This window comes from Arachis hypogaea, chromosome 4, assembly GCF_003086295.3.
Source record: "Arachis hypogaea cultivar Tifrunner chromosome 4, arahy.Tifrunner.gnm2.J5K5, whole genome shotgun sequence".
Taxonomy (NCBI): domain Eukaryota; kingdom Viridiplantae; phylum Streptophyta; class Magnoliopsida; order Fabales; family Fabaceae; genus Arachis; species Arachis hypogaea.
Genome location: NC_092039.1, coordinates 7,854,490 through 7,879,150, shown reverse-complemented (window position 1 = coordinate 7,879,150; position 24,661 = coordinate 7,854,490). Strand labels below are relative to the sequence as shown.

Sequence of the window (24,661 nt, the reverse complement as noted above, 5' to 3'; positions counted from 1 at the left end):
TAGGATGATGATCAAGGAAGAATTAGAGGTATTTGCATGTTGGGTTTTGCATGGGTTACCTCTTCTCTCTGTCTCTCTCTCTGGCCGAACCGGTTATGTGTGAAGGAAAAGAAGTTAAGCTTGGTTTTTGTTTCAACTGTGGAAGCTTCCCTCTTCTATAAAAGGGGTGAACAGTCACGGTTTGATTCAAGGAGAAAGTGTGAAAGTGCAAGGCACAGAGTTCTCAGAGCTAACTGAGCTAACAGATTTCTCTTCTCCTTCAATGTATTATGTTTTGTAATTTTTCTATTTAATTTTGTTATGTCTTGAGTCTCATGGAAAAAGACAAACAGTGAGATTTATATGAAAAAGCCATAGAGCGGAAAAAGGTAGAGAGTGCAAAATTAAAAGAAAAAAGCCATAGATATTCTTAGAGTTTCTTTGTACATCTGTGTTGTATTTCATGATTTTGTAGAAATCCCTTTGTAAGTTGGGTTAGCACTTTACAATTAAGATGATTATGGTGAAATTCCATCATTGTTGTGATGGAGACTGGATGTAGGCAACATTGCACTTAACAACTGAACCAGGATATATCTGAGTGTAATTTTCTCTCTCTTCTACTCCATTTCTGTTTCTACTGCACAGGAGCTAAAACTGAAAAATTATCTCATGCCAAGTAACGAGACAAAAATAAAAGTCTCGTGACTAGGGTCGAGACAAAAATCAAAAAGTCTCCTCATAGACCAGAAAGTGTAATTGAAAAAAAGGGGCTAAAATTCAACCCCTTTTCTCTTAGCCACTAAAAACCTTCAAAGGGTTCCCACTTGAACTATCTGTTTCTTGTGTGCAAAGAGATTCCTAGCTGGATTATTCTTACGAGTGAAGACATGGTGTTAATACCAGAAATTGTGCCTAGAAGATTATATGTAATTGGTGTAGCGTTAAACTTTTGTTGTAAATGTAATCTTTTCACTCTGTTGAGTTCTTTCATGCAGTATAATTGAAAAAAAAAAAAGCAAAAACAAAAAATACCACCTAAGAGAGACAACCAGTGTCAATGCTCAAATTCCAAAGAGATACTTTCAAACTTCAAAAGTAAGATAGCACGAATTGAAACTAATAATGCTAATAATGATTTAAGCAATACAATTAGAAAAGTTGTAATGGAAAAAACTATCAGAAGTAATTTTGCATGAAAAATGGGAATTAAAAAGGAACTTGATTACTTGAACAGAAAACCAAACTTATATTTTCAAAAGCAATCCTATATAAGTAGAACAACGTGAACAGCATACCGAATTGTTATCTTTACTACATACAAAGTCATGACATATAGTGATATCTTTCCTCTCATAATCACAAGAAGCTAAAATAAACACAAAATGCGTCCTCAGAGAATATGGTGCTCATTTTCCACAGTGACTGAACCCACGACACACAGACAGAACAATGATCAGGATCAGTGCTATCAAGATTCCCAATACAATCAGCTTTATCTTCATGTTCTGCAGCCACATTTTTCGACGGATTTTGGTTCCTGAGTTCCTGAAATCTTGTGCCTGGAAAACAAGAATCCTTTCCTCAGAAAATGTAAACATCAAATATTCATGCTTTGATGAACAATGCAAAAATTGGGAATAATCTTGGGTACGCATGGTAGAAGAGGCAAGTGTAAACACAGTTAATAATACAAATTGAGTTTAAAATGCAATGTATAAAAAAAATTCATTAGAAATAGACTGGATGCAAGAGACAATCAAAGCCAAAAGAGGGGAATGACCTTTTCTAAATATAGATAAGAATAACAGGCAGATACAAATATACTAACCTGGTGATGAAGGTTCTCAGTCTTGTCAACCAGCAGCTCTATCTTTTCACCCCTGTCCAGAACCTACATCAAGCGATAAATGTGTCAATATAAATTCTTTATGCATTATACATTTATACTTGCACATTTTAATTCAATCTTTGCACGAGTGTGCAAAACAATCCACCGTGCTTTTATCTTCTTCAGATTTGTACAACTGATGTATAGTATTACGGTCAAGTGATGAGGGGTTTGTGTAGTGTCCATCCATGAAACTTGTCGCCATTGATGTACCAGTAAAAAAAAAGAGAGATTATTGAATATGATAAGGGTAGAGAGAAGAAACTCAGAACTCACTGTTCCTATGTCATTGGAATGTCGAAATTTCTATTTCCATTTCCATCTAAAATGCAGATGAATTAACATTTGCTATATCGGGATAATTAACTGCCATGGACATACATTGTTTAAAAACTTTGGTTTTTCACTCCAAAAAGAATTCTTATACATAACATAAGCAGCTCGTCAAGTAGATAAGTCAAAAACATACATATTGCGGAATGAAGTTGTCTGCTAGGTTCACGATATACTAAATCAAAATAACTCAGTGCCACCACGAGCTAGATTCTAAAGAACAGTGCCATAGACATCATCGTATAGTCATTCAACACCTATTTTTTCAAGATCCAATGTCCTCATATATGTGTTTGCAGTAAAACTACCAATTAACAAGATCTCTTTAACAGCCAGGACCAGATCATTTATGTCAGATATCTGAATTCTGACATGCTAAGCTTACTTTCAGAAATATCTTTACAATGAAAAATATTCATAAAATGAGACCACTAATTCAGAGTTCTCATGTATTTAGTTTCAAATAGTCTTATGTTCAATTTTGCTCAGAGTAGAAGGTCCACTTTGTTCTTTGTTTTGAAAATTCAAAACATAACTATATATAGTCATTTTTCAAAAGGATTCTTGAAGTTTTAATAACACAATTAGAATAGTGCTACCGTACCTTTTCAATATTCTCCATCATGACACCTTTAACTTCAGAAACCTGAGCTTTCACCTTTGCCAGCTTACTTATCTCTTCAGGATGATCCACACAGTACTGCATATGTTCCTTCAACTTTGGGCTGCAGCAAAGAGATGACACATTACTAACGTATGTTAAAAAAACCACACTTGAAGCCTTACAGGCTTAGAACATGAAGTCAATACCCAAATTCCTTGCTAAGACCATTTGCAGGAGCTGTAGCAGCCTTTCCACCACCAAATCTAGACACAAAATCATCCTTGATCCTCTCCAGGAAAGCAATGGGTACCTGTCTTCCGACTGATTCATCCGCAACAACGCAATATGCTAAAAATTTCCAAAGTCAGACATCAATTTTAACACTTACACTCTAAAAAATAAATGCAGTATCTTAGTATATGATTAAAAGTTAAATTGCAAATCGCCGAAAGAAGAAACGAGGGAATATTGTCTAGTTATATCATTAAAGTTGCAGGTATTGACTGATATTATTCCAATTTTTTCATCGTGTGTTCATATTCCATAGCCTCCAAAAAATGTGATATCGTTTGATATAATCACCCAAAAAAAAAAGAAGAACATTGGCTACGTATAATTTGACATCTGTTGCATAACAATATATCCTTAAATTAGCATATATGGATTGGATAGTGTTCTCTACTCCCAATATGGTATTCATATAGCATGAGATGATATTTTACAAAATCAATCAAGAGAGAAAAAATATTAAGGGAAAAAAAAAGAGAAGATCCATTTACACAAAAATATACAATTAAAAAGTAGGGATTTCCACTGACCCAAGTATAACACACGGCTACGTAACAACTAACACGTGAAATACGCATATCCATAGATTTTTACTGTTGAAAATAAAAATTGATTTCGCCACGCATATAACCTTCCCACGACCCAGTCGAGCCTCAGTGACATTGAAATTTGAATGACCAGAAACCTAGCATAATCAACCCGGCGCCTAAAAAGTGGGGAGATTAAAAAACCCTAGTCAACAAGAACGAGCGTGTTCAAAACAAAACCCTTCAACCTTCACCAGATCAAGGTTTCTTTAAACCCTATCGTCAATCTAACAACAAAATATTCATTTCATTCACAGTGACAACAATCGAAAGCAACAAGATCACACATCTCATTTCTCATATCTCATAATCATCATCAGGTCACTATAACCTAATCGAATCCAAAATCAATAACAAGAATCTGAAATAATAATCTCTGTATGACGCATAGCAACACAAACACAAAGCAAGAAAGTGCGAAAACATACTGTATCCATTGTCAACAAGGTAATTGAAGGTGTGATTATCGCAGTTGTAGGTGAACTTGTTGTTGGTAGCGGGTAGCTTCTGAAGGCACTGGAAAGCGATGGAGTTGAAGTTCCCTGAGAATTCAGTGTACTCGGCGAGAATCACGGTCCCGCGAGAAACGAAAGCGTAGATCAGCGACCTCTGATTCTGCCCCATCGATGAATCGAAATTCTGAAAATTTGAAATTCGAAAAAATTCTAGGGATTCCGAATGAAGAAAAAGAAGAGAAAGGGAGAAAGAGATCTAGGAACAGTGTTTGCTTCGGTGGTGGTGATGATGAAGAAATCGAAACGGAAACCCTTTATTTCTCACTTTCTCTCTCTAGGATCTTTTTTAAGAGAGAGAAAGAAAAGAGAGAGTGTAAAAGAAGGAAAAGGGAAAAGGGAAAAGCGAAGGTGAAAGTGAGAGATAAGTATGAAGAGAAGGTTAAGGGTTAAGGAACGTTTGATTTGATTATTTTGAAACTGAAGTAAGTTTTAACTTGTAATAAGCAGGTTTTAGCGAGTGATTACTGAATATTTATAAATATTACCGATAAGACTATGAAAGCCTTATTACGACAAACTTCTTGTTAATGCCGTGAATTTTCAACTAATTTTCCGCGTAATCAACTGGTGATTTGTTATTGTCTTATTGGTTGTTTTAAAAGAAAAAAAAAATAATAATTACAGAATGTATTTAATGTATTGAAAATATAAAAATAATATTTAAAAATTTGACAAAAATAATTTTAAAAATATGAAAAATAAGTCTCAAATAATTTAAAAATTTGACAAATATAACAAATAACCATATTATTTATAAGTGACAAATAGGGGTGGCAATACCTAGGGTAAGGTAGAGTTTGAATCCAACCCTAATTCTATCTGCCGGTTGAGATTTTTATATAAACTCAACCCTATCCTACCCGCGGGTTGAGAATATTTTAGTCGGATCAGGTTGAGACTCAACTCGCACTCTACCCTATTCGTTGCAGATCGAATTAACAACCCTACCCGATCGGGTGGGATCGTGCAAATAGGGTACATATTGCCATTCTTAATGATAAATAATTTTGTATTTAATAGATGACGTATGTATTTGATAAAATTTTTGCAAAATATTTAATAATTACGCATACAAAAAATTGGCATAACATTGGATCATCCAAATTTTTTTTTTAAAATTATTGGCATAAAATCACCTAAGTATTGAAAAGATATTTTTTCTAAAAAAAATTCTATCCAAATCATATTTCTAAAACCTTGTCTAATTATATAAATTTAATATTTTTTTCACGTTATTTATTTTTTTTTAACTTATTTATCATTCATTCTTTTGATATTACTTTCAATATGAAGTGCCATTTGGATAGTTAATTTGTTTTAAAAAAACATCAAACATTCATGATACTCCTAAAATATATTTTTAGCAATATCCTAAAAACAATAATAACGATTTTTTTTAGCAGAGTTAGATAATAGCCTTTTTCCTTTCTTTTCCCAACCTCGATTTTTTTTCAAGGTAGGAATGATTTTTTGATTGACTTGAGCGAGGTAGGACCATAGGATGATGATATAATATTTGTTACTTTAATTTTAAACAAAAAGGTTAAATATGATTTGTTTAAATTTTTTAAAATGAACTATTTTATTTTTTAGGCAGTAGTGTTCACTTGTTCATATAATGATTTGGATTTTAAAAAATTTAAAAATACTATAAAAAATAATTTACTAAAAACTATTAAAAATATAAACCTTTTATATTTTTGGTATTGAATATATTATTAAATTACTCTTCTACCTCAGCCCATGACAACAATAAAGACATCTCACGGCCCACAAATTCAGCCCAACAGAATACAAAAATTCAATTATAATTTTAGTCTTTATCTTATCTTATAGTTATCTTTATCTTTATCTCTATCTTATTTTTATCTTATCTTTTATCTTTCATAGACTAATGCTCTATATATACTTAGTTTTACCTTCATAGTGAACAATTTTTCAATCAATCAACAATCAATAAAATTTCTTCATCTTTTCTTTTCTTTCATTATTCTTTCACAATTTTATTATCTTTGTATATTCTTTCCGTTTTATTATGGTATCAGAGCTCCTCTTGAGCTCTGCTGACATCCATGGATCAAGGAGAAAGGGCACAACAGCAACTTCATTCGGAGTCTCTTTTGGACCTTTCGTCAACCCAACACTTTTCTTTCATGGCACTTCCTTTCAATGAAGAAGCTCGTCCTTCAAACCAACTTGAGCTTTTGCCAAGTCCAACTACTCATTATCTTTGTTCTTTCAATACTTTTTCTACTGTTAATAATTCTTCAAATCGAGATTCATTCTTGAATACTTGGATAATTGATTCTGGTGCCACAGATCACATTGCATCAAAATTGTCTTGGTTTATTTCTTACACACAAATTTCTCCTATTATTATTCATTTACCAAATGGTTCTCAAGCTACTGTTTCTTATAAAGGCATCGTTCAATTTTCACCATCCTTGGTTCTTCATGATGTTCTTTATTTACCTCATTTCAACTTTAATATTATCTCTGTTTCAAAAATTACTTCAGCACTCACATGTGAACTCACTTTTTCATCTTCTTCTTGCACTTTACAGAGCAACAATTTGGGGACGATTGATTTGGCCAGAATGAGAGAGGGATTATATGTCTTTGAACCCAATTTCGGTAAAAATTCATTCACTACACACTCCATAAATTCCATCCAATCTCCACCCATTACACCTTCCAATATATGGCATTTTCGTTTAGGACACCCTTCTGGGCAAAGACTTAATCATTTACATAAACAATTTCCTTTTATCTCTATGCATCATGATGAGGCTTGTGACATTTGTCATCTTTCTAAACAAAAGAAACTTTCATTTTCTCAAAATTTTAACAAAGCCAATGCAAGTTTTGATTTATTACATTTTGATATTTGGGGTCCGTTTCGACAAAGTTCTATTCATAATCATAAATATTTTTTTACTATTGTTGATGATTTTAGCCGCTTTACATGGGTTACTTTATTAAAATCAAAAGGAGAAGTGCAAAATCAAATAAAAAATTTTATTACTTTAATTGAAACACAATTCAACTCCAAAGTCAAAACTATTCGTTCCGATAATGGACCAGAATTTATTTTACCTGATTTTTATGCTTCAAAGGGCATTATTCATCAACGTAGTTGTGTTGAAACTCCTCAACAAAATGGAAGGGTAGAACGCAAGCATCAACATATTTTGAATATAGCTCGTGCTCTTATGTTTCAATATAATTTACCATCATCTTTTTGGTCTTATGCTGTTAGACATGCTGTTTATCTACTTAACAGAGTTCCATCATCTGCAATTAATTTTAAAACACCATTTGAGATTATATTCAATCATCCACCAAATTATCATGACCTTAAAGTTTTTGGATGCTTATGTTTTGTTTCTACCCTAAAGGCAAATAGATCAAAATTTGATCCAAGAGCCAAAAAGGCTGTATTTATTGGCTTTCAAAGTGGTTTTAAAGGATATATTGTTTATGTTTTAGAAGATAAAAGAATTGAGATTTCTAGAAACGTGATTTTTTATGAAATGATCTTGCCCTTAGTCACAAAAAATGCCCAATTTCATACACTCATCCCAACATTGCCAAACACACCTTCTCAAAAACAAGATTCAGTTAGTCTTCCAGTTGAACCCTCACCTATACCAATTGACCCAACTCCACCTAGTTCTTTACTTTCTCCAACAACCTCTCCCTCTTCCTCACTATCGTTACCTAGCCAAGTTGAACCCATGACCACCGAATCACTTTCAACACAGACACCCATCTCTCCTTCCACACTAGACACCAGTCCACCATCACCTTCTCATCCCCCGTCACCTTCTTCACCACCCGAGCAACCCTATCCTCGTCATTCCGACCGGCCTCACTGACCTCCAGCATATCTCTCTGATTACTTGTGTAATTCCTCTCTCATCTCTACAAATCAATCTCCCTCAAAGTGCAAGTATCCTTTATCTTCAGTCATGTCTTTTTCTTCTCTTTCCTCTTCACATAAAAATTTTCTTTTATCTCTACATTCTGACGTTGAGCCAAAGTCTTTTAAGGACGCCAATCAACACTCTAATTGGCGTAGTGCTATGAAAGATGAGTTGGATGCTCTTGAGCTGAACAAAACTTGGCGTCTTGTTGATTGCCCTGCAGGGGTTAAGCCGGTTGGCTGTAAATGGGTCTATCGCATCAAACGCAAGCCTGATGGTTCAGTTGATCGATATAAAGCACGCCTTGTGGCTAAAGGGTTCACTCAAACTGAAGGTGTTGATTTTTTAGAAACTTTCTCCCCTGTTGTCAAGCCTGCCACCATCAGATTAGTTTTGGCATTGGCCTCTATGAAGCGTTGGCCCATACATCAGTTGGATGTCAATAATGCTTTCTTACATGGGGATCTTTCTGAGGATGTTTATATGACTCTACCACCCGGATTTACATCTCCTCAACCGAATCAATGCTGTAAGCTACTAAAGTCACTGTATGGTTTACGACAATCTAGTCGTATGTGGTATGACAAACTTTCTCATCTTTTGCTATCTCATGGATATCAGCAGACCTCATCTGATTATAGCCTATTTGTTAAATTCATTGGTGATCAAATTTCTATCCTTCTAGTCTATGTTGACGACATTGTTCTCACTGGTAATTCTATTTCTGAACTTGCTACCATTAAGTCTATTTTGCACCAACACTTCCGAATTAAAGACTTGGGCCCATTAAAATATTTTTTGGGTATTGAAGTTGCTCAATCAGAGAAGGGAATTTGCTTATCTCAAAGAAAATACTGTCTTGATCTTTTAGAGGATTCTGGTTTATTAGGTGCTAAACCTGCTTCTGTTCCAATGGATAATACCACAAGACTATATCAAGACAAAAGTCCCCTGCTATCCGACCCTTTTGTATATCGCCGTTTGGTTGGCCGTCTTATCTATCTCACCACTACTCGACCGGACATCATGTATGCAACTCAACAATTAAGTCAATTCATGGCATCTCCTACTGAATCTCATCTTCAAGCTGCCAAACATGTGTTACGATATCTGAAAACTAGTCCCGGCAAAGGACTTTTCTTTCCAAGGGAATCAGAAATTCAGCTTCTCGGCTTCAGTGACTCTGATTGGGCTGGATGTCCTGACACTCGACGATCTTTAACAGGTTATTGTTTCTTCTTAGGCAATTCTTTAGTCTCTTGGAAGACCAAGAAACAAACCACCGTTGCCCGCTCATCCACGGAAGCAGAATATCGTGCACTTGCCAACACAACTTGTGAACTTCAATGGATACTAAATGTGTTACAATTTTTACGCGTCTCTCCTATCCGCCCACCAGTTTTATATTGTGATAATCAGAGTGCTCTTCATATTGCTGCTAACCCGGTTTTTCATGAACGAACCAAACATTTAGAGGTTGATTGTCACTTGGTTCGACAAAAAGCTCAAGCTGGAGTGATGAAACTTCTCCCAATTCCCTCTTCTGGACAACTAGCCGACATCTTCACCAAGCCTTTGTCTCCTCAACCCTTCCATCTTAATCTGAATAAGCTTATTCTTGACATCTTTCATCCTCCAGCTTGCGGGGGCGTATTAAATTACTCTTCTACCTCAGCCCATGACAACAATAAAGACATCTCACGGCCCACAAATTCAGCCCAACAGAATACAAAAATTCAATTATAATTTTAGTCTTTATCTTATCTTATAGTTATCTTTATCTTTATCTCTATCTTATTTTTATCTTATCTTTTATCTTTCATAGACTAATGCTCTATATATACTTAGTTTTACCTTCATAGTGAACAATTTTTCAATCAATCAACAATCAATAAAATTTCTTCATCTTTTCTTTTCTTTCATTATTCTTTCACAATTTTATTATCTTTGTATATTCTTTCCGTTTTATTATATATCAAAAACTTAAATTTGTATTACGATACTCTTAACATGTATTCTTATAATACAAAATAATTAAATTGAATTTTTTATTGAATCAAATTTGTTGTAATAAATGTCATCTAAATAATGTGGTGTGTTAGCAAAGAGATGGTCATAGTTATCGAAAACTTAAATCATTTTTTTTTAAAATAGAGAAATTGAAACTCACGATCTCTAGATGAATGAAAGGAGATTATGCCGTTTGAGATATAGCTTGTTGGATAATCACTCTGCTATTAGTTCTGGTTAAATCACAATTTGAATCGGCTAAGTATTTAATCTAATTAAATTTGATCACATTAAAAAAAAATTCGGTTGAATTCAGTCAAAACCAATTAAAATTTGATGAACTATCTGGGTTAAACTAAAAAAAAAATTATTATTATACATGATTTTTTTATTAACAATATTACATAAATAAAATAAAATTATATTCAAAGTTTTAAAAATATCAATTAAAATATATTTTTTATTTTTATGATTATAATTTTTTTTGTAAATACTTGAAGAGTATAATAAATATAAATTTATAAAGACTTAAAGAATATAATAAATATAAATTAATTGATAACTTATTAAAATTTAAAAATACGAGTTAATTTAACATAAAATAAAATTTTAAAAAAATATTTATTATGAAAATAAAAAATTTTAATTAAATTTTATATAATTATTTAATTTTTATTGAATTAATTAGTTTAACTTATAATTTATCGATTAAATTAATAAGTTGGTAATTTAATAGTTGATTGATTTTAGGATAAATTATTTTGTTGGTCTTTATAGTTTCGCGAAATTTTCAATTAGGTTTATATATTTTTTTTTCCGTTTAATTTGGTTCCTGTACCAATTTTATTTTCAATTGAGTCTCTACACTTTTTTTTTTATTTGAATTTTTGTACCAATTTTTTTTAAAATTGAATTTCTATACAATTAAACCAATTACTACTAAAAGAGACTTAATTAAAAAAAATTTAATGCAGGAACTGAATTAAAAAAATATATAAAAATCTAATTAAAATTTTTATAAAATTATAAGACCAATAAAATAATTAAACTTTAATTTTATTATTGATTCGATTTTGATAAGTATTGTGATGACAAATAATGGTGGTAGAATTTGCAGCATTATTCAATGTAGCAAACATTATGAAAAAGATTGGATTTAATTGCTATGAGTAATTGTTAGAGCAATGATATCTCAATTCATTGTATATATATCAAAGATTGGTCCTAAAGTTCAGGAACTGGTTATAACAAAATACTAGTAGAATTTATAACGAGTCACATCAAATGAGGATAGTTTAGTAGTTTAATTAAATATATTAAATTATTTACACACTTCTTTTATGCAACTAAAATAATTCTCTAGGAGAATATATGTTGAACTGTTTACTGTATTTATCTGCCGAATGCTAATAATAAATATTTAATCGTTTTCCTGAATCATGTTCCTAGCTATAAGAGGTTATTTTCATAATCATCATAGTCATAAATCAAAATGCTTGACTTTTATCGTAACTTTATCTGAATCAGGTGGAAGAATTCTTCTTTTATATGTGAATATAAGATGCAAGTTCTTTAGCTAATTTACACATTACGGTACGTTTACATAAAAAATTAAAGGATATGAAATGAAACTCACTAATTAGTAATTACTTTGAAGAAGGGGATAAAGATTTACATCAAGCAAACCATTAAAGTTGTATTCCAAAGATCTTACAATTCACAAACCCTATTTAGAAAGACTTATTCAATTATATATCATAATTAATTTTTTATATATAATCTTTTATTTGAAAACTCTTTCTTACAATATATAATTCACAAATACCGAAATTTTTTATCTATTTATCATAAATATATCTTATTTTTATTTCCATCTAATTCATTTAATAAATTGTTAAATTAAAATTTTAAATTTGTTCGAATTTTTTGCATATCACTTTAACCTTACTTTTATTTTTCCTTTTTTTTTAACAAAAAATATTAAAGGACCATTAAAATTTATTATTTTTTGTATTTATTTTTAGCTGTCAACCTAATTCTTTTATTTTAATAATCTAATAATATATTATAACATATACTTTTAAATATTGATAATTAATTAATAACTAAAAATAATACACGCGGATGATCCTCTAGTATTTTATTTTAGTTATAATCTCACCCTTTTAATCTTTTTTGGTAATTACATTCACTATAAGAAATTATTGGAATAATGACCGATTTTGGTGATCGCTAAAACTTTAGTCGCTAATTAGAAAATAACGATCAACTTCGGTCGCTAACTGTTAGCGACTGATTTTTGAACAAGGCCACCAAACTCTCACCAAAGAGTATCGGTCGTTAAATAGTGACCAAATTTTTCGTCGCTAAATTAGTCGCCAATGCCCGATTAGAAAATCTAAAATCGATCGCTAATTCCTGAACTAAAAATCTAAATTGGTCGTTAAATCGGGTGCTGTTTCTAATCTTATAATTATAGATTTTTACTAATTTCACATTTATCACTATTAAAACTTAATTTTCATAAATAATTAAATTTTTATAAAATATAAAAAGAATCAAACATTGCTCAATTTTTCAAATAAATATAAAAAATATTTACAATATCTACATAGAAATAAAAAATTTAAAATATTAAAAATTCCTAAATGTATCAAATTTATGATCCATAATCTAGACTAAAATATGATAAAAATAATTCATGAACAACGTAATTCTGTTCTATTTAGTTTGTACACTCCGGTATAACTCGAGCCTCTTTCGAAGACACCACGTCTTCAATGATCACAGGATCCTCATTTAGCAATGATGACAACTGTTTTTGCTGTAAAATAATATATCAAGATCAAATTATAAACAACACAAAAACATTAAAAAAATAATGTTCACTAAATACATGAAAGTATTGGAAAGAGGGATGGATAGCTTACATCTATTTTGTCTAGCTCGGTAAAAAAGTGATTAAGGAGGCTTCATTTTGCTTCCTGCAAGCTTGCACAGACCATATTAACATAAAATAAAATTGTTGTTCCTGTTTTTACAGAAATATGGACACATTCAGTACTTATATGCATTTTCAACATAATAAGAATTAGGTTGTAATTACGGAATTAAAGATTGAATTAGATACTCTTATTTTTTGGTAAAACTCACCAATTCAATTCTCCTTAGATATGGATCATTATATCTATTAAAAATTGAGTGGATAGGATTGCCACCCTTGTCAACATCTTGAAGAAGCTTCCAAAAGAAATTTACTATCAAATAACCACCTTCCATATTAAAAATTGGTATGTTTTTTTGCTTTCCTCCTCATTCTCTTTAATGAATCAACAGATGCACTCCCAACCTCAACTCGGAGATCGAATATTGCTTCAAGTCCTGTAAGTCAAACAAGTAACTTATGGAATATGGACAGATTCAAATATCATAAGTAATATGATGCTTATCACACAAATTGAGAGGTAAGAAAACAAAACAAATATTAAATCAAGAAAAATTAAAACATTCCAATGTCTCACTAACAACTTTGTGAATCAGGTCTTTCAATAATGAATGAACCTAGATGCATTCAATTCAAAACAACATATTAAAGAGCATGAACAACAAAACCAAAGAATAAAGTTGACAGGGTAAATGAATCGGCTACGACAAAATATTCAAAACCACTTTTCTAATAATAAGCATCCTTCAGGAAGGAAGTGTTTACTTTCATACTTGATAGATAATAACCATACAAATATGAAAGAATTTCAAATGCTTTTTTAATTTTTGAGAATTCTTTTAAAAAAACTTCAACTTACGCCATGCATCAATACCCTTATCCTTAAGATCTATCTTTGTCAAAATTCCAATTGTCCTATCCCCTGAAAAATCAATACAATAAGAATTAGATAAGCAACATAAAATGCATGCAACAGGAAGCACATCAAAACCTACAAAAATAAAATAAAGTACCAGTAGAATCCACTTCGCGGGATATTTTAATTGCATCAGATGTTGCAAGATCTTGATTAGCTGGAGAAATAGCCAAAATTATATAATTCGGCTGCAAATTAACAACAAATTCAGCACACAATATTTTCACACATGGAAAATCTTAGCTAGTATGAAATTCTCTCAGCAAAGAAAATCAATTCTTCATGGATGAAAAATTGTATACATCAAACTCATTCGTGAAAACTTAGACCGCACTTTTACCCCCCAACTGAACACCCTGAAAAATTCTGGTACATGATTACAGAATTACAAGAACCTATCTTCTACTTTAATAATGAAATATAAGAATTTATAGCAAGCTAGATCATTGCAATTTGCTTTACAAATATGCAGAACAGAGAAAACTTGGGTAAGAAGCCAACCTGTAGAGAAATCCACGACAAATGCATCACTGGCACCAGTTTTGTCAACAGGTTTGACTTTAACACCTCCAACTTTGCCCCTGAATTCCTGCATAAAATTCAGCAATCAAATTTCGTTGAATTCTGCATCAGTTCATTTTGTACCACAATATCACATTACATTAAGAATCTTATTCACAAGTGACCACCATTAACACAGTCCAGTAGTACTATTCCCATATAGAAACATGCAAAAATGATAAGGTGTGCTTTAAATTATTTCACCATGCATACCTTAGTGTAATATCTAAAACCAGATGAGCCTTTAGTAACAATGAGAAGTTTGAGATTAGGATGAAAAAGTTTCGTCAATACAATATTATCATCATGAGGATCATCACCACCTGTAAAAAAGGTAATCTCTTCCTCACTTATCTGCATATATATAAGAAAATAGCACATCAAGTCTAGTAAGAAAAATGACAAACTTTCAAAATTAAACATTTGTAATTACAATTAGATTGTGTTAGAATCATAGCCTGATGCATTTTACCTTTATGACATCAGCTTGATCCCAACAAATACTCATTATGCCCTTGCGAGCAGCCTCAGCTGATGGCCATAGTGCCAATCTCAAATTTGGGTCAAACAAGAATTCTCGTCACCATTAGCTCTAAGTGTAACAAAAGCTGATGCAATTCTAGCATTCGGGTCAAACCGCATGCCGGATGTAACACCCTAACTTTTAGCACCTAATGATCGTACTAAAAACTCATACGTTACTTACGCCTTTTTATTTTATACTACCTTTATTTAATATCGAGCCTTTATATATATATATATATATATATATAAAATCACATAGCATCATATACATAGACATAATCCAAGATTATCCCTCTAAAAATCAAAGACAATAAACATTGAGGGAAAAATAAAGTCTAAGATTAAACCATATACAAAAAGTATGAATACATATACATAAAGCTCTATGGATTGGTCGCTGATGAGCCACTATTTTATGGTTTATTTTGTATTAAATTGAATGGATTTTGTCAACTATTCTCACATTTATTCATGCAAATTGCATGTTTTTAAGTTTCCTTCCTAATTTTGTGCTATGATTAAAAACATGCTTTCTAAGCCTTATAATCGCTAATTTTTAATCCTCTTTTATATTATTCGATGTTGTGATTTATGTGTTAAGTGTTTTAAGGGTTTATAGGGCAGGAATGGTTTAGAGGATGGAAAGGAAGCATGCAAAAGTGAAAGGTACACAAGAAATTGAAGTTTTGCAGAGCTGGTGTTCACCCGCACGTGCCTTAGTTACGAAAAAATGCTTAGGGCGATTTCTGGGCTGCTTTTGACCCAGTTTCAAACCCGAAAATGAATATTAGAGGCTGTAGAGTGGAGCTGGGACGTCATTCATTCACTTTTCATACATTCACACTTTAGGTTTTAGATGTAGGTTGCTATAGCCTCTTTCTAGGTTTTAGGGTATTTAGTCTTATTTTTTCTTAGTTTCAGAATTTTATCTTGCTTTAATTTAGTTTTTTTCTAGCTTTTATTGTTCTAGTATCTTGGTTTATCTTCTCTTGTTGATTTCTTTATTTTCCCAATTTAGTTTATGAACTCTTCTTGTTAGATTCAATTTCCTTTTAATGCAATTTGAGGTATTTCATGTTTATTGCTTCTTTCTTTAATTGTTAGTTATTGATTCCTTGTATTTGTTAATCTTAGATTTTACTATTTCTTGTTACTTTTCTATGCTTTTATTTTGTGCCTTCTAAGTGTTTGATAAAATACTTTGTTGAATTTTAAAATAGATGTTTATGTTCTTAACTTGGATTAATCAATTAGAGACTCTTAAGTTATCAAAATTCTTTTGTTGATTGGTGATTGAAAATTGCTAGTTGACTTAGACTTCACTAAATCTAGTCTTTGATTAGGACTTATGAAGTTAAGTTGATTTTTCTCACTTGACTTTCCTTCATTGTTAGAGGTTAACTAAGTGAAAGAAAAATGCAATTACCATCACAATTGAGGATGATAATGAGGATAGAAATTCCAATTCTCTTTCTTTGCTAAGAGCTTTCTTAATTATTACTTTATTTTCTTGTCATTTTACTTTCTTGTCTCTTATTACAAAACCCCAAAAATATACTTTCACATAACCAATAATAAACTACACTTCCCTGCAATTCCTTTGAGAGACGACCTGAGGTTTAAATACTTTGGTTTTTATTGGGTTTGCTTAAGTGACAAACAAATTAAACATTGACCGAGGATATTTGTTTGTTTAGAACTATACTTGCAACGCAATATTTTTGTGAAAATCTTTACCGACAATTTTCCTCCGTCAAGTTTTTGGCGCCGTTGCCGGGGAATTGCATATGTGTGCCTTATTATTAGTTATTGTTAATATTGTGAATATGCTTGCCTTTTTGTTTGATTAGAGTCTATTAATGTTGTAAATGTAAATATTAAGAACTTTAACTTTGAACTTTGTAGGATATTTCCGTTTACGACATGTGATTAAAATGGATATTACATAAAACTAGAACGTATTTGTATTTCATTCATATTCAATTCAATAATAAATAAAAATTCCATTTAGATCACTCAAATTTCAATATTTCGTTGCAAAGATTCAGTTCTTCGGTCGAATGAATTTTTTTAGATTGATTATACCATATGGATATAAACGAGGATATAATCAAAAAGAAGAAAAGGGCTAGCAAAAACCTAAGACTAAGATTTGAAAGAGGAGTCAAGCCGGGGAGAAGCAAATACAACCGGTACACTAATCAATAAAATTGATGAAGTAGCAATTAATGCAAAAACAGCCAATTGGAAAGCTATAGTCATGTTTCTAATCCTCCAATTTACCAACAAAAGAAAACTATACCATTTGATCCCAACTCCTCGATTCTGTTATAAAAAAAATTGTAATAAAAAAACATATTTTGGGGTTTTATCATGAATCTATTGATTTTATATGACGTATTACCTATCCCTTTCTTTTTAGGCATGGATCGAAGGTTTGTTTTTATTTCAGAAAAAGACATGCTGGATCATGCATCTTCTATAATATTTAGAAGAATTAAAAGTGACCAATTGATTCACACTGGATATCTATGCGATCGATCATCGATCGATACTAACTATATTAATTCATATAGTTATGTTCTATTCAGTAGAATAAAGATAAAATAGAAAACAAAAAAGCTATCGAATGAATCGTTGTACATTTCAAATTTGAATTAAGAATTCGGCAGAAAATCCAAGTGGTTATTAACAAAATAACTATTTTTTGATAGTCCTATATAAAATTATGTATTAGAAATTGAAATAAAGAAAAAAGGAGGATTAAAAATGCGAGATCTTAAAACATATCTCTCCGTGGCACCAGTGGTAAGTACTCTATGGTTCGGAGCTTTAGCGGGTCTATTGATCGAAATCAATCGTTTTTTTCCGGATGCATTGATATTCCCCTTTTTTTAATTATAGTTACTGTCGCAGAAAGCAGTGAAGAGGATTCGAAATCGAAAAAAATATCGAAAATTTCTCCTATTTTTTTTTTAGAATTCGAATCGAATAGAATAAGTTAGAAAAGAGAAAGAATAAAAGAAAAGATGGATTTGTCCTTCGCGAAACTCGAAATCTGGTACAGGCTTCAATGGAATTGAATGAATAATTCAATTCCATTCTTAATATTAAGAGAGTAAGACCGGAAATGGAAATAGAATAGTAGAAATTGTTTACTAAAATTTGATTATCATTCTAATGAATGATAACAATAGTTTATTACAATTCAGAATTCTATTTTCTACTGAAATTAGACTCTTAGTTTTTTTTTTCGAAAAAAGAACAACAACAATATCTCTATTCTGCCTTCAAATACGAAAACTATAAAAGACCAATACTACTGCTGAAGTTTTGTTTTATGAGAATGAAAAAGGGCTAAAGAGAGAGCCAAAAAAGGATCTTTCGTGTATAATCCTGCATAATCTCGAATGTTATCAGTTCGCGGGCGAATATTTACTCCTTATCCATTTTTTTTAGATGTAATCTAGGGTTATCCTGTGACTCTTCAAAAAAATGAATTGGTTCTTAGTTCGTTCCGCCATCCCTCCCGTCAAATGAATCTTAGGTATTTACGATTTTCGTCGTTCCCATCGCTTCTCGATTGATGATTAGGTCTGGAATTTTACAATGGAGCCTCGCAAATACAATTCAAAATTATATATATATTTCTTTTTTCTTGAATCAACCTTCTCAGTTTTTATTGACTCGGTGCTCTTGATTTGTTTATTTTGGGAATATATATATCTATATATGGATTTAGTTAATGTTAATGCTTTATTACACTTCCCCTTTTTATGAGATAACCATAAGACCTTTACATATTCGAATTCTATATCATTGATATATCTTTTTTCTTTCTTTCACCCTTCATTTTTATCTGTATATTCTTATTGCTTTACAACTTATAATCAGATTCGTTTTTTTTTATCCAATATCTCAGTTGTTATAATTCTACTACCAAAATATGATATCTTGATTTTATTTCGATTTTTAGATTAATTCTTTAAATCAAGATAATGCGAAACGATGAGTTGGTTAGTACTTAGTTATTAATGAATTCATCCTATAAGTCATTTATTTTTAGAAGAATTAAAAGTGACCAATTGATTCACACTGGATATCTATGCGATCGATCATCGATCGATACTAACAGTTTGGAATTTGCTATTCCGAACATAATGAATATGTCATAATTCAATTTTTACAAATAGAATATTAAAATAAAATTAGAAAAAAAATATATATTTCATTTCTTTTATTTATTATCATTTCGAATTTGTAATAATTCTATTACAGTTACAGTAATTATATTAATACATTAATATAGTAATATATATTATATACTAATATAGATAGTATCTAGAATTTAGAATATTCTTATCCATTAAGATTTAATATGTATAAATCTATCCATAATCTATCTATAAAAGATTGGATTATCAGAATAAATTTAACCATATATTTATATCTTTAAATTAATTGAATTTATATAAGATAAAGAATTCTCAATTTATATACAGAATGAATTCTAAAAAGTAATTATCAATTCGATATCTCTATCGAATTTCTATTTTATTTGAAATAATCAAAAGAATATCCCAATCATAATGGAAGGTATAATTTTATTATATACACCCCGGCTTGACTCCTCTTTCAAATCTTAGTCTTAGGTTTTTGCTAGCCCTTTTCTTCTTTTTGATTATATCCTCGTTTATATCCATATGGTATAATCAATCTAAAAAAATTCGTTCGACCGAAGAACTGAATCTTTGCAACGAAATATTGAAATTTGAGTGATCTAAATGGAATTTTTATTTATTGTTGAATTGAATATGAATGAAATACAAATACGTTCTAGTTTTATGTAATATCCATTTTAATCACACGTCGTAAACGGAAATATCCTACAAAGTTCAAAGTTAAAGTTCTTAATATTTACATTTACAACATTAATAGACTCTAATCAAATAATATTCAAATTAGATCTATATTATAATGTAAAAAAAATATTTATGTTATAGATTGAATGAACAAAATAAAATACAACAAAACTTTTTGAATTATGGGGACGAGAAAAAGAATTCAATACGTAAATTTAGCATTCAAAGAATATTCTTTACTAATCTTATTTTTCAGTTATTTAACCCCCTTGTTTTACCAAGTTCCATATTAGTCAGATTAGTAAATATCTATATGTTTAGATGCAACAATAAATTGTTGTTTTTAACAAGTGGTTTTGGAGGTTGGTTAATTGGTCACATTTTATTCATAAAATGGATTGAATTTGTCTGGATACAACAAAATAATGTTATTAAATCTAATGAACGCATTCGCTCTAAGAAGTCCATTTTATCAGAATTTCGAACTTCTATGGCTCAACTCTTTAGTGTTTTTTTATTTCTTACGTCTTTAATATTTTATTTTTCTTTGTTAGTTTTTGCTAGTTTTAGGACTTTGTTTACTCATTTCTTATTAGTTTTTGTTTTTATTTTTTTATTATGAATTCTCACCCATTTGGCTATGAGTTTGGTTACAATAATGTTGTAGGGAATGGAAGCTACAATGAGAACATGCATCAAGGATGGGACAATCAAATGTGGGAAGAGCCTCAAGCTTATGGACAACATTTTTGGTAACAACCTCCTCCAACTTACTATGAGCAAGAGCCATTTCAAGATTCATACCAACCTGATGGTTATGGTGGACCTCCTTGTGATTATCAACAACCTCTACCATATGCCAATGAACCCCCTCCTCAATATAGTCTCCAACCATACTCATAAGCCTCATACCACCAAACATCTCCATATGACCCTAATCCATATCCCTCATACCAACTACCATATGAGCCATGTGAACAAGCACCCATTGAACCACCATAATTCCAACATCATTACCTTCACAACCCTTCTTTTCCCTCCAACCAAGCTCTTATGGATGATACACTTAGTATCATTCTTCAAGAACAAGAAGAGCTTCAAACCACACTTACCTCTACCCTCACCGGTTTCACCTCTACCCTTCAAGAGTTTATATCCTGTATACCTCCACATTCTACCAACAACCAAAGCATCTTCCAACTTTCAAGCCTTAATGCATCTCCTTTTCAACTGCAAGATGAACTCTCTTTTCCACCACAATCCTCTATGGAAGAGTGTCCATATCCATCATTTCAAGAGCAATATGATCCTACTTATGTTAGTCAAGTAGAACAAGAGCCAATGAATTGTCTCAAGAAAGCAATGGATCGGCTCCAAGCAATCATCCGTCAAAAGGAGCAAGAGGAAGCCCAAGGGACACATGAAACAATCATGGCTAATATTGCAAAAATTCAAGCCACCATAGACTCATGGGATACATGTCACAAGCAAAGTATTTCCACGGATGAATGTGAAAAATCAACCGAAGAGAGGAGCATGAAGGAGACTCTAGAATCTCAACATGAGAACAAAGAAATGGAGTGTGTTGTGCAACAAGTGAAAAGTACGGAGATTGTTGAAGAAGAAGAAGAAGTGGTTGAAGACCTAGGCGAAGTTGAACAAGAGGTGGATTCTAAGCTTGAGAACACTTCCACACCAAGTGATGTTATTGATGATGTTGTGGAAGTTGTTGAACCTTCTTCCATTGAGCATGAATTTGATATTGAAGAGGATAATGTGCAACCACTTAGCATATTGTGGAAGATGAGAGATTGGAAGAGGTTGAGCAAGCGATAAATTCTATTATTGAAGATGATCTCACACCAACTATTGTGCCATTTGAGATTGTTGAATCTTAGCTTTCTCATTGTGTTATGAAATTGATGTTGAGGAGGCTAGAGCACAATCTCCAACACATGATTTGAACAATGAGGAATGTATAGAAGAAGTTGGTGAGCAAGGAATTGAAATTGAAGAAAGCTACCAAGAGGAAGATGTTGAAATTGAAAAAGCTTGCCAAGAGGTGAAAGTAGTCAAAGAAGAGTACAAGGGAGTGGAGCTTGCAAGATCATTAAAAACACCTCTCCCCAAGCCATTACAACCCAACACATCATTCAAGTGAGTAAAATTCTTATCCTTAAACTTTACTTTCCCACTTGAATTTGGTTTGCTTGAGACGGATGGTCAACTTAGAGCTCTTTGTGACTTTAAGAGTAAAAGGGAGATGGTTGGTGGTTGGAGTTGCCATGCAAGGTTCAATATGGTTGCATGCTCAAAGTTGAAGTGCAAATATTGGTATAGAGCTAGATTGAATGGGTTTAGGAAGTTGTTTGGATACTTCAGTGAGAATGTGGATTGCTTACCACCCGGATGGAATAATAATGATCAACTTGAAGACGGGTGTAGAAACAAGATTTGGGATTCCGGCATACGAGAGGATCAATTTTGGGAGCTCAAAGTATGTGAAGAACTTCATCAAGGCATGGTGAATTTATTTGGAAATGTTGGATCTTATTGGAAGTCCAAGCATTGGTGGAAGTTTCAAGATGAGTTTAAGCACAAGCCACCATGATAAGGAGCTCACCAAATGTCTAACTTAAGGACTTTAACTAAAAGTGCTAGCTGGGAGATACCCCACCATGGTAAATTCTTCCTATTTTCCTAGTTAGGTTTCTTTAGTTTCAGTTGTGGTTTCAATTGTTTAATAATGCTTGGCATTACTTTGGTAGCCTGTTAATTGAAACAAAAAAATTTGTGTGTTTCACACGTGCGCATGGCCAACACGCACGCGTTATATGCGACGCTGCAATGCTCTGGTACAAAAACCAGAGACTTGCACTGGAACCATACGAGTGGAGTGCTAGAGGCACAACCCAACTCACGCGTGAACCTCGCTGACGTGTACGCGTCATTTGAATTTTTGACATTCTATGCGTGGGCGTGGCGTGGCCAACGCGCATGCGTCGTATCTGAATGCTGCCATCCCTGATACATAAACCAGAGAGTTGTGATGGAATTGTGCAGCTTTCGTGCATCTGGCATGAAAAGTAGTCACGCGCACGCTTGACCGACGCTCACGCGTCACTTTTTATTTTGGGCCACCCACATGTACGCGTGGATGACGCTCATACGTCACTTGCCTGTTTCTGTTTTCACGCGCACGCGTGACTTCTGCGCGCGCGTCGCTTGCGCGACTACAGCAGCCCGGTTTCTGCTCCTTTCTTCTTATTTCTTCTCTCCTTTCTTCTTCTTTCTTCTTCCTTTCTTACTTTCTTCTTCTCCCTCTCCTTATATTTCCACTCCTCATTTTTATCCTCTTTCTTTTCTTTTGTTTCTTACATTTGCATTCTTGCCTTTATTGCATTTTAACTTTGTTGTTTGTTCCTTTTTTCTTTTCTATATTTGTTGTTTTAACATTGGTGTTAAATTTTCTTACTCAACTGTTGAATATTTCTTGCATTATTTTGCTACTTCTTGACTTGTTTGATATTGTTGGGTGCTGATACTTTTAGATCAATGCTTAATCTTTTGTGATACTTGCATTCTTTGTGCATTGATATAGACTCACATTATTTTTCATAACCCACTTTTTCTTACTTATTATTTGCAAATTTTGTCCCACACACAAGATTAGTGCTTTAGTCCTTCATAACTCATCATTTTGTTTTTGCGCTTCATTATCATTGAGTTAAGATGGAACCAAATGCTCTCATGCTTATCACTAATCTTGTCTGTGTCAATTCTTGTTTTAACTTGATACTTTCGACTATTCTTTTCACTTACTTAGACTTTGACTTTACTCTTGCATCAAGTGTTGTTGATATGCTATTCGCTTATATTGCTTTCTCACTTACATGTTGTACCTACTATATAGTTGAGAACCACAATCTTATTTGGCATTAACCCACATATATTTTATTTGTTTTGATATCTTTGTTTGTGGGCTATTCTTCTTTTTTCTCTCCTTTCAAGCTGGCCACCAAAAGGGAAACGAAAAAGCTTTTGAATGGGGCGACAAACAAGTCCATCTGCACATTCCTTTACTGGAGCTCGTCAGTTGTAGAAACCCTACTCTACTTTGCTCATCTTTGCATGCACTGAAGGCGGTGTAATTTTAAGTGTGGGGAGGTCGAGACCGACTTTCGTGGGTAACTATTTCTTTTTTCAACACCAATTCTTAATTTACCTTTTATAGTCAGTCATTTGCATGATAGATTGCATGTTAGTTAGACTTTGTGCATATTTTACCACTACTTGGTTGAAGTGATGATTTCTTTTTCAAGAAACTATTTTAGGCATTTCACTATTTTGATTTAAATTTTTTTGTTAAACTTGCTTGAAGAAATTTATTTTGGAACATGGTTTTAGAGTTAGAACACACAAACCCAGTAAGATTTTTGAGCCTATTGATTGATTGCATCTTATCAACCAATATATTTTGTTTTGGTGTGTGTTGTTCTATCTAAAATTGTGATCTTTGTCTTGCTTGATTCTATATTTCCATAGTTTGATGTATGCATGCACTTATGATTGAGGCATTTGTTTCACTATAGCTCACATACTCATACGGCCTTACCCTTTCATCATCCTTTGCAACCCAATGTTGAGCCTATTTTACCCATTTTGTTCTCTATTTTAGCACATCACTAACTCTAAGCGGAAAACAATAAATGTTCATAAT

At 32.1% G+C, this 24,661-nt stretch overlaps 1 long non-coding RNA gene and 1 pseudogene across 2 annotated transcripts; both read right to left on the bottom strand.

Annotated features, from left to right (window-relative positions):
- Nucleotides 1–1,208: 1,208 nt before the first annotated feature.
- LOC112796118 (putative vesicle-associated membrane protein 726) lies at nt 1,209–4,876 on the bottom strand (annotated as a pseudogene).
- Nucleotides 4,877–12,706: 7,830 nt separating this feature from the next.
- Nucleotides 12,707–15,224, bottom strand: LOC112794183 (uncharacterized). Of its 2 annotated transcripts, XR_003198752.2 has the most exons (6): nt 14,768–15,224; nt 14,091–14,582; nt 13,937–13,999; nt 13,287–13,514; nt 13,064–13,164; nt 12,707–12,957 (listed from the first exon to the last, which is right to left on the bottom strand). It is a non-coding gene; the product is annotated as an uncharacterized lncRNA (long non-coding RNA). The 2 variants fall into 2 exon arrangements; XR_011880709.1 differs by having other exon boundaries at nt 13,064–13,514.
- Nucleotides 15,225–24,661: the final 9,437 nt, after the last annotated feature.